Genomic DNA, 12,104 nt, shown 5'->3' on the forward strand with positions numbered 1-12,104 from the left:
CAATTTCCTGCAAGACCTCATGTGATCTGGCCTGTTACCTCTTCAATGACACACCTCCTGGCATCCTCTTTGTCATTCACTCTATTCCAAACTCCCTTCAGTCCCTACCTCTTCCTATTTTTTTTTTTCCTGGAGCTATAGATCCCCCACACTTGTAAAAATTTTGAGGCAGGGTTTTGGTTTCCCAGGCTGGGCTGCCACTTGTGATCCTCCTGCCTCAGCCTCAGAGCTGCTGGGCTTGATGGGTAGCTGAGCCAAGTAGACTTCTAGGCACCTAGCTTGATGCCATGTCTTTTAATGTTGGATCTAAACAGGTCTGCATCAGTAAAGGATAAAATTCTTAGTTTTTTTTTCTTTTTTTTTTAAATAATTGGGACTAGCTTGTGATTGATATTTTATGTAATTAAAATATTTTATATGAATGAATGAATAAATGAATTAACTGGGAAAGAGAATGTTTTCAATTACACCCTTTCAGAGGTTACTGCAAGAGAGTCCTTGAGATTGAAGGATAAAAATCTCAGTTGAAAAACCTGAACTTTATGTAACCAAGTGAACATACACTTTAACAAGATATTGCATGTGCTTATACAGGACAGGTAATTGCTATGCAAGTACAAAGATTTTTTTTTTTTTTAAGCTTTCCCTGCAGACTTTGATTTTAAGCATTTTCAGTTCCGAGTATGGGCAAATTTTAAAAGGAAAGGTGTGATTTTAACTCCTTCTATGCTCTTTTTTACCCTGGGTGACAGGCATTAGATAAAAGAAAAAAGAAATGCCTGTATCAGTACAGGGCTGGGCACTTGGTAGGCCCTCAACACATTTTAATCCCTTTCCTTTTTCCTCTTCTTTATTTCATATTTGAAGGTTCGAGAATATTGAGTATTTAAAAGAAGTTTTAGTTTTTGGATTTCAATTTGACTAAAACAACGTCATATTCTGACATTCCCTATTAACTCTGAAACCCAAGGGAAAGAAATAGCTGAAAGGGCAGGGGGAGAAAAGAGGCGGTGCAAAAACTGAAACCAAAGGTGCCCAGAAAGCTGTAGAAAGAAGCTTTTTTTGGCCGCTGCTGTTGTTGTTGTTGTTTTTAACCCCAGAGAGTCGTGATGGCGCTAACTGCCATTGAGGTTTAGTTTCCCCGCCCTCCCTGTGCCTCCCGCTTCCGCCCAGTAGTGCGCTGCAGATCGCGCTGCAGATCCCGAGTGGCTGAGGTGGAGACAGGGACCACACTCTGAGCTCCACTTCTCACAGCTCTCAGAAGGATGGCGACAGCGGCGAGGTGCGCACCTAAGGGCACCCTTCCTGGGCCAGCTGCAGCACAACTGCTCCTGGAGGTCAGCCGAGGTTGGTGCCCCAGCCGCTCTCGACCTGGGCTACCGAGAGAGAGTGGAGGCCTTGCCGCCACAGCCCCGGAGCCCCCTGCCTCGCCCCTGTGCGCAGCTGGAGGCCCCAGCCCTAGATCTGGGCGGATCAGGGCTTAGCGGAGCTAAGGGGGCGGCACCCGCCTGTGCTGCCCGATTGCTGGCGCCTGGCTCTCACAATGTTAAAGAAGTGTAAGTTTAAGGTGGACTTCGAGCTCCAGGAGCTCTCTTCTGTACCCTAAGTCAATGGGGTCCTCTTCTGCAAGATGGGGCTGCTGCACAGCAGCAGCTTCACCCCGGAGTCCTCCGGGTCTCCTGCTCCTCCTGAGCTGCCACGCCCCCTGCGCAGCCTAGGCTGGTTCATGGACAGCATCCCTTATGTTGGCCCCTTCATTCCAGCCAGGCAGCCAGCCTCCTGAGCTCGCTGTCCTCCAGGGACTGGTCTGAAACCAGTCAGGAATGTATCCATCAGCACAAAGTGCTTCACAAATGGGTTTATCTAACCTGGCCTTGGCTTCTGCATTCCTGGCTCCAAATGGTTCCTGGTGACAGCTCTTTCCTCCCAATTCTCTAGGAATGGGAGAGATGGCCAAAGGGAGAGAGGATGCTTCTTGTTTTCCTTAAGAAGCATTAAGTGCTTCTTACAAAGTGGAATTTAAAAAAAAATGACCCCAGCTGCTGGAGTTCCAAGAATGTGCTCTGAACAGCCTGTGCTTGGTGTCACTCTTCTTTCTGGTGGGCTAGGAGGGATTTTGCATGCCCAGATTGAGGCTGAGGTAGGACATGTCAGCCTTAATTTAAGGCAAGTGTTCCTAGCAGATGAGGCAACAGTCCATGAGACTATTGATTGCACCTCCAGCTCCAAGCTAATGCTCATCGAATTACCTGTCTTGAAGTGACCACTGTGAGCCTCAATGTGGGGGACTTAGAACCAGGAGGGAAGCCCAACCTCTGTGCTCATTTTGAAATGAGCCTCTTGCTGTGCACCCTGTGCACTCTCTAAGAGAGACATTAGTAGGTCCCAGAATGCAGCCAGGTGTGGCAATGTTCCTTGAGTAATTTCAGGGTTGTTCACAGATTGATAGATTTGCCCTAGGGTGTTTTTTTTTTTCTTTTCAATAAAATAGAAAACAACAAAAAAAAGTTTATAACTGAATTTTTGAGTTCTTGAGGTCAAGGAGAAGGGTTAATAATCTTTGTTTAACCCACATTTAGTGGTCACAAACTTTATTTTTACACTAAAACTATTGTACTTTCTTTTTTATCTGTCATCTCATTAAAATTGTAAAGGAAATAATGTCAATGGATTTTGGAATTGGAGCCAGAAAATTGTCCATTGTGTCAATGTTGAAGTCTATGGGAGACCAATAATGTCTGGTTGGTAAACGAAAGGATGTGCAAAGCACTATTGATTCTCAAAATTAATAAATAGTGCACTGAGGATAATTTTACAAATTAAATTTTGGTAACAAATCTGAGGATATTCAGCTAATTAATTTTAGTACATAATTTTTAGCACACCTATAAGAGAATACTGAAATATTATAATATTTCAAATTATATGTGTGTGTGTGTGTGTGTGTGTTTACCAGCTCCCAAGGTAGGGAAAAGCCTATATCAATTCTGAATGTACTCTATGTGAAAGTGACAGTCTTGTTTTGCTGCTAGGTTCTACCCCCTGACTGGAGCAGTTAGGTGAATAATCCTGGCCCAATGGTGACACCTGGTGGTCAGGACACTTGTTGGCTACCTTCTTAAGTCAGTTATTTAGTCATTGCAGGCAAACATGTCCACTAGGCTTTTTGAATATATATATATATATATATATATATATATATATATATATATATATATATATATACCAATATATATATATATATTGGTATATATATATATATATATATATATATATATATATATATATATATATTGGTACCGGGGCTTGAACTCAGGAGGACTGGACCACTGAGCCACATCCCCAGCCCTATTTTGTATTTTATATTTATACACAGGGTCTGGCTGAATTGCTTAGCACCTCACCATTGCTGAGGCTGGCTTTGAACTCAGGATCCTCCTGTAATATACTATCCTATTTAATTCTCACAGCAAGCCTAGGGATCCACATTTTGTGAATAAATGATTCAAAGTCCCCACAGATGATATGTGTAATGCCGAGATTCTGATACAGGTGTGACATCAAACAGGGTGATGCCAGATAAAGGGGAAAAGTGTGTTCTGTGCTGAAGAGTTTCTAAATAGGCAGCTTCCTGATGGTATTAAGGTGCAGTGGGTATCATTTGATTTGTCCTCTGCAAGACATGGAAATGAAAAACTATCCTGTGATAAGCTTCACCCTTTCTCTTCCAACTAAAATCTGGCATTAATCACGGTAAACACAGGTAAGCATATTGCTTGATTTTTTGTTCCTTTTTTGTACCTTTTAGGCTGAGCAGAGAATGAGAAAAGTCTGATTTTTTATTTATTCCCCCCTTCTTCCTCAATTCTTTTAAAAATTTTTTTTTCAGAATATTATGTAGTTGGAATCGAATAGTTTGGAGCCCTTTCAGACTGGTGTCTTTTGCTTAGTAATGTGCATCTAAGCTTCCTCCATGTCTTTTCATGGCTTCCTAACTTTTTTTTAGTGCTTAATAATATTCTGTTATCTAGAATTCAATTCATTTGTTTTCATCAGAACATCTTGATTGCTTCCAAGTTTGGGCAGTTATAAATAAAGAAGCTATAAACATGCATAGTTAGGGTTTTATATGGATATGTTTTCAATTCACTGGGTTAAATACCAGAGAACATGACTGCTGGACCACATGGTGAAAATGTTGTCCATGCTTTATAAAGGTGAATGGTTCACTGGAGGCCAATAATTAACATTCTGCTTTGTAAACATGTAACTTAAGGTCAAAAAAGTTAAATGACTTACACAAGTATTACACTAGTAATAAGTGATAGAGCAGGTTTAAATTTTGGGTTTTCTCCCTACTGGTCCAAGACGTTTTACTGTCTTATGTGGCTTCCTAATTACATGACAGAGAAAAAGTTTAGATTTCTTACCCAGAGGTCTAAGTCTAAAATTATCACACAGCTCAAAAAAGACTGCAGTAATGTCATACCTAGAACTGGGTAGGGAAAAGGTACAAGCTAGAAAAGTATAATATTTTAAGACCTTCAAGAGTGATGAGGATATTAAAGTTTCAAATAAACCCAAGAGTTTTATTTATATTTAAAACTTGTTAAGTCGATAGTGAAATAGCAACTTATACAAGGGATGAAAATACTTACAAATCCCATATCCCATAGGGTTTAATATTCAGAGTTGGGCTGGGTTTGTGGCTCAGTGGTAGGGCACTTGCCTAGAATGTGTGAGGCACTGGGTTCGATTTTCTGCACCACATAGAAAAATAAATAAAGTTATTATGTCCAATTAGAACTAAAAATATTTTTTTAAAAAATACGCAAAGTTATGGGCTGGGGTTTTAGCTCAGCAGTAGAGTGCTTGCCTAGCATGGGTGAGGCCCTTCATCATATAAAAATAAATAAGTAAAATTAAGGTATGTGTCAAACTACAAATAAAAAATAAATATTGAAAAAAATACAAAGTAAATAAAGAACTCCTTCAACTCAACAATAAAACTTGATTAAAAAATGGGCAAAGGATTTCTCCAAAGAAGTTGCACAAATGACCAATAAGCACAAGATGTACAGCATAATTTACCATTATGAAAATCAAAACTACAATTAGGAACCACCTCACACCCATTATGATTGGCTACTATTAAAAAATAATAATAGTAACTAGTGTTGACAAGGGAATGGAAAAACAGGAACCCTCTTGTGTTGTTGGTCGGGTAATGTAAAATAGTGCAGCCACTATGGAAAACAGTATGGCAGTTGCTGAGGAAACTTAATAAGCAATTCCACTTTGGGGTATAAGTCCCCAAAAGAATTGATAATAAAAAACAAACAGGTATTTGGACACCCATGCTCATAGCATTATTTGCAGTAGCCAAAGGTGTAAGCATTTTAAGTGTCCATCAAAGGTTAAATGGATAAACAAAATTTGGCATACACACATATAGTAGAATACTATTCATCCTTAAAAAGGAAGGGAATTCTGATACATCATTAATAAAATTCAAGGATACGATGCTATGTGAACTAAGGACAAATACTGTATAATTCTGCTTAACATTAGTTAATCTGACCCAGAGTAGTAAGATTCATAGAGAAAGAAAGTTAGATTGGTGATTGCCAGGGAATGAATAGTGGAATATGGAGTTGCTAAATGGAAATGGAGTTTTGGTTTTGTAAGATAAAGAGTTCTGAAGATTGGGCACACAACCACGTGACTGTAATTAAGCAACTGATCTGAACTGTATACTTAAAAATGGTTGTGATGGTGAGTGGTATGTGTATTCTACCATTAATTTAAAAAATGTGTAAATATTTTGACCAAGCCCCATATTTTTATAAGGCTAAGCTAATTATGTGTTATTATATTCAAGTAAAGTACACAAGTGTTAACAAGAATTTTCTTTAATTCTCAATTTTTGATGAGTCCGGTCAGTCACTCTACTAACTAATATGATTTAGTAGACATATAGCCTAGGATTATACAGTGATTAATTTTTATTTGACACTTTTGGAAAGTTCGTCCATCATAGTATAACTGTTTAACTCTGAGGCATTGCCAAGTTGTTTTTCAAGAGGCTGCACTAGGAAATGCTTTCTTGACAGAAAGCATCAGTGCAAGCAAGTGTGCTTCAGGTTAGCTGGGATCTGGGGGCTCAGGGTTCTACAAAATTTAGATTTCAATCCAAGGTCATGGTAAAACATGTGATGTTCAATGCCAGGACTGTGATGGTACAAGAGGGGAACATGGAAGTGCCTACAGGACCCTCAGCAGAATCCTCACCATGGATGGGCACTGAGGACATGAAGCTATAGTGGTGCTGTGATGTGCCTGGCCTCATGTGAAGGCAGGGAAACTGAGAAAGTGTGAAACTGCTGGTGGATCTGCAAAGTGAAAATGGCTCCAAAAATCTGGGGAATGGAACCCAGGAGCATTCTACCTCTGAAATGCATCCCCAGCCCTTTTTACAAACTTTATTTTGAGACAGGGTCTTGCTAAACTGCCCAGGTTGCCCTCAAATTTGCAATCCTCATGCCTCAGCTTCCTGAGTAGTTGGGATTATAGGAAGGTCAAGGTCAAGGTCAATTTCTGTTTTGTTTTTTTTTTTTGCTTTTTTTTTTAGTACTCTGGATTGAACTCAGGTGTGCTCAACCACCAAGTCTCATCCCCAGCCTTCTTTTCTTTTGTATTTTATTTAGAGAGAGGGTCTCACTGAGTTGCTTAGCCCCTTGCTTTTGCTGAGGCTGGATTTGAATTTGCAATCCTCCTGCCTCAGCCTCCCAGGCTGGTGGGATTACAGGTATGCACCACAGCACCAGGTGGAAGGTCAATTTCTTGATGTGAAATAATCAGGCAGATCTGTGACAGGGCTGCTTAAGCCTGTGGATAGAGATCCATATGTTCAGTTTTTGTCTCCACCTCTTTTTTTCCCTATTTTCTGTTACCTGTCCTTACAATACACTCAATCATGTATGTGCAGCAAGGCCTGTAAATATAGACACCACCCATTAGTCAGTGGTGGATCTCTCTTACTAAGTGAAAAAGAAACAGTCCAAAAGTACTCTAGGAGTAGAGTGGAGGTTGCCAGTCTGGGAGTTATCTTTATTAAGGGTGAAATGTTGCAATTTGCCAAGATGGAAATGTTCTGAAGATGGTTGTTGGTGATGGTTGTACAAATGTGAATGTACTCAATGCCATGAAATTGTAGAGTTCTAGTTAAATATTAAATTTTGTGAGTATTTTACTAATATATATATATTAAATAAGTCTGATTCAGAAAGTCAAGGTTGAATGTTTTCTCTCATAGAAGGAAGCTTGACCAAGGGAAGGGGAAAAAGTGGGGGAGGAATCCTGTGAAAAAGGAAGGGAGATCAGTGGAGGAATGGATGGGGAGGGAGGAGGAATGGGAAAGGAGAGGAACAATGGATTAAAATTCACCAAATTATGCTATGTACATGTGAATGCACCACAGTGAATTTGACCTTTATGTTTATATATAAAGAACTAAATTTTAAAATTATAAATAAATAGAAGGAAGACCATTAGAGTAGAAAGGAAATAGGAGGAGGGAGAAGGAGAGGAAAAGGGGAAGTACTGGGGACTGAAGTGGAGAAAATTTTATTCCATGATATATAATTATGTCAAAATGAGCCCCACTATTATGTGTAACTATAATATACAAATAAAACATTCAGAAGTAAAAACATATGCTGTGTTGATGAAGATTTACTACTGATATACCACTCTTTAAAATGCCTTTTTTTAATTGATTTTTTATATGACAGCGGAATACATTACAATTTGTATTACACTTACAGAGCACAGCTTTCATATCTCTTGTTGTATATAAAATATATTTACACCAATTTGTGTTTTCATAAATGTACTGTGGATAATGATATGCAAATATAAGTCAAATGTTATTGAAGTCAAAATGTCTGACTTTCTGTCATCTCATTTTCCCTTTTCTGGTTGAATCCTATCACTCCTATTTCAAAACTTAGCTCACATTCCACTTTTACTAAGTAGTCTTTTCTAATTTCTCAGCCAGAATTAACAGTTCCGTTTTTTTCTTTGAACTTACCCTTAACCAGTAAGGGGAAAGAGCATATGCCCCAGTAAGTCCCAAAGGTATATATGCTAGAGAAATGAAAATAAAATGTTCACATAGAAACTTGCACATGAATTTCATATGGCATTATTCATAAGAGCCAAAAATATGTAAATGACCCCAGGATCTGTCAACTGAATAAAATGTGGTGTATCCATAAAAGGGAATATTTGGCAATAAAAAGAAATGAACTACTGATACATGCTGCACTGTAGGTGAAACCTGAATACATCAAGTTAAGAAGCCAATCACAAAAGACCACATATTGTATGATTCCATTTATATGAAATATCTGGAGAGTCGTGGGGGGGGGGCAGCAAAGGAGGGGAGAGAACTGAAGAAGAAGAGGACGGGGAGCAGGAGGTGGACTTGCCATGATCCCGACCCCAGAGGACTAAGAGCAAGCAAGCAGGACCACCTGTACTAGGAGTGCTACAGGGACATGTCGGGGAGGAGAGGATCTCCAACTGCGTCCTCACCAATGCCTACCGCCTTGGCATCCTGCTGAACTGGGCAGCTCTGCAAGGCAAGACCTTGTTGGAGGTGGGCATAGGCACCGGCATTTTGAGCATATTCTGTGCCCAGGCTGGTAGAGACATTTGGCAAGAGGCCCTAGAGGTAGGGCGGCTCAACGGGCTGGAGGACCAAGTGCATGTCCTGCAGGGTTCGGTGGAGATGGTGGAGTTGCCAGAGCACGTGGATGCCATCGTAAGCGAGTGAATGGGCTATGGACTTCTGCGTGAGTCCATGCTGAGCTCTGTGCTGCACCTGCAGACCCAGTGGCTGAGGGAGGTCGGTAGTCTCCTACTGATTTTCACTGAGCTCCTTGTAGCCCCCATCAGCGACCAGATGCTGGAGTGGCGCCTAGGCTTTTGGAGCCAGGTGAAGCAACACTAAGGCATGGACATGAGTTGCCTAGAGAGTTTCGCCACAAGCTGCCTCATGAGCCACTCGGGGATCTTGGTGCAGGGTCTGTCCGGCCAGGATGTGTTGACCTGGTTGTAGCACTTTGCTCAGCTCCAGCTGACCTGCGGGCCTGGAGCTGGAGCTGGAGGCAAGGTGGGTGGGCACTTCCGCTATAGCTGTTATGGCTGGGTGCCCTTGCATGGTTTGGCCTTTTGGTTCCAGGTGACCTTCCCTGGAGGAGATTCGGAGAAACCCCTGGTGCTGTCCATCTCGCCTTTGCACCGGGCCACACTCTGGAAGCAGGCACTCCTCTTCCTAAAGGAGACAGTACAAGTGGAGCAAGGCAGGGTCATTTCAGCAGAGATCATGCTGCTGCCCTCCCAAGACAACCCTCTTCACCTGTGCTTTCTGCTGCGCTACAAAATGGGGGACCAGGATGAAAAGACCAAAGACTTTGCCATGGGGGAATGAGCATTGCTTTTTCTCCCAACCACCTCCCAAGGCAGCCTGGCCTGTTTGGGAGAGGAATAGGGAGGTCGGAGGAGAAAGGGAGATTTCATGTGCAAATAGGGGACTATCTCTCTTTTCCCACATGGTTCTTGGGGAGAGAGAGTGACTTCAGTCTCCATTAGAGGAGATTCTTCTGGCAATTTTTAAAGTGATCTCCTCAATCACGGATACAACATGCTTAAAAGCCTTAAAAGCATGTGGTAACAAGCACTTGTATTTCCATTTCTTTTCTTTCATGGAGGAAAAAAAAAAAGATGGATAAAATGTCAGTTTATGGTGGGTCCCATGCACCAACTAAACACCTCACACCTTATCTAAGTCTGCAGCTGGGAAAAGGGTATACGAGTTCAGTTTCATTCTGGAAGTTTCCACTATGACTTAACCTCTCCAGAGCCTTAATTTCTGTGTCTGAATTCCCTCCATTGCTAGATGCCTGTAGGCTATGGTACTTGTTCCTCATTGTTCCCTAAATAAAATTCATTACTAGTAATTAAGGGGTGGAGATTAGGAAGTAGTTTATATAACCCAGTTCCTACTACTTATTGGGTGCTAAAGTTTATGAACACATGGAAATGGACTTTATATACTTATATAGCATACCTAAGAATTTCAAAATCCACATTTAGGAAAAAAAAAGTCTGAAAAACTGTGAAGTAGCATGGATTTTAAAAATTCTTATTACTATTAAAACTGAACCAAGAAAACGTCTTATTGTGTTCCATAATATTGGAGTAATTATGAAACAGGCTGATAGAGAAGGTTTCTGGATCTAAACCCAGGCCTTATTCATTACCATGGGTACATTATTTAAGCTCACTAAAATAAGGAAAATACATTCCCAGCTAGAAAAGTGTAGTCAATTTAAACATGTGGAGGGATTAAATAACTTGGCCTATTTACATCTAGTGAAAGTTCCTTTCTTTTCTTTTTTAACTTTTTTTTTTTTTTTAAGATCACCCAAATGTGAAAGTTGTGAATTTGGGAAAATGGCTTGTAATGAAGTGTGAGTCATGTTGTCCAATTCATTCCACTGATATTTCCCTCCTTATCTCTATGGCAAATAAAACATTTGCATTCCTATTATTTTTAGAGATTAAGTAAGACTTTTATGCTGTTTATGAGTTATAGTGCTTTTTGCCTTTTTAATGCCAGTTCTTAAGTGTTACAAACCCTTCAGAACATAGCTTCAGGACAATTCAAAAGACTAAAGGTATGGTTTTTGCATATTAGTAGCTTTTATAGGCTAATAGAAAAAGTGCAGAAGTTGTGTTCTTAAGTACTCTAGCATTTTATTTATTGTAACTTGCATTCTCTTTTTCTTCACTGCATATTAAAGTATTTAAGTCTAAAAATAAAAATAAAAGAAATATCTGGAAAAAGCAAAATCTTAGAAACAAATGGTAGATAAATTGTTTTCACTTGAGTCTGAGGGGTGGGAGGGAGGTATAGAATGACTACTAATGAGTGCAAGCTTTCTTTTGGAGGAAACAAAAATGTTCTAAAATTGATTATGGTGATTTCACATACTGAATATACTAAAAACCATTAAAAATATCTTTTAAATAGATAAATTGAGTATTATGTGAATTATATCAAAAAAGTTGTTTTAAAAAACAAGTGTTTTCTGATTAATTCCCATCATGCACAATCTAATTCCTTGGACAAGTGCATTCTTTTATTTAACAAATACCTATTGAATATCTACTAGATACTATTTCAGGAATTAAACTACTTATTATTTTTTGCTTTTTTCAATACTATGAAATTATTTTTCTTGGTGTTTATTCTCTTATCTGTACAATGTATAAAGATTTTATTATTCTGATTTATCTTGATTTCCATAATCTGTATAGTGGCTATTTTTTTTATTAAATTTAGATTTTTAGGATCAGATTATGTATCTAAATTCTATTAGAAATTTTTAACTTGTATGGCAGTTTATACTCAAGAGCAAATGTTATCATGTGTCATGTTAGCCGGTGAGTTTTATGTTTATTATTCCTACCAATATATCCATTATGGATTGAATAAAAGAATTTCTTTTTTTCTTAGGTGATTCTGAATATTGTCCTCCAGCCTCTGTCTTAGGGTTTAGGGAACAAAGTTCTTCAAGGTTGACATTTCCCACTTTTGACAGATTTGCTAAGACATGGACAGAACCATGAAGGAATGTTGAAAACATAGTGTCCAGCAAGAGAGCAGAGAATGTTTTGGGATATAGTGAGGGACAAGAATGCAAAGTGTATTGAGTGTTAGATTTTGTGTGGATGCCAACATAAAAATTGGGCTTACTTCTGTTAGGTGCAGGACAGGCTGAGTAAGCTGTCTGCAGGGCATGCCAAACAAAGTTAGCTGCAGGATGACCTGGCCTCTCAAACCCTCTGTCTGGTTCTTTATCACCTGTTTACTTCAAGCCCAAATGCCCAAGCCCCCGCTCAAGGCTGAGCACTTTTCCCCCCTGCTCAAGGCTGAACACTCAGCCCAACACTCAAGGCCTAATACTTAACCCCCTTGTGCTAACAAGGCAGCTTGCAGACCCAGAGACCCCATTGTGCTATAAAAACTCCCT

The 12,104-nt window shown here is 39.7% G+C and overlaps 2 pseudogenes; both read left to right on the forward strand.

The window, feature by feature from the left end:
• Positions 1–12,104, forward strand: part of LOC144249315 (rho GTPase-activating protein 29-like) — a 573,679-nt pseudogene that overhangs the window by 160,623 nt on the left and 400,952 nt on the right.
• Positions 1,631–9,496, forward strand: LOC144249129 (protein arginine N-methyltransferase 6-like; annotated as a pseudogene).

Source organism: Urocitellus parryii, chromosome 11, assembly GCF_045843805.1.
Source record: "Urocitellus parryii isolate mUroPar1 chromosome 11, mUroPar1.hap1, whole genome shotgun sequence".
In the NCBI taxonomy this organism is placed as follows: domain Eukaryota; kingdom Metazoa; phylum Chordata; class Mammalia; order Rodentia; family Sciuridae; genus Urocitellus; species Urocitellus parryii.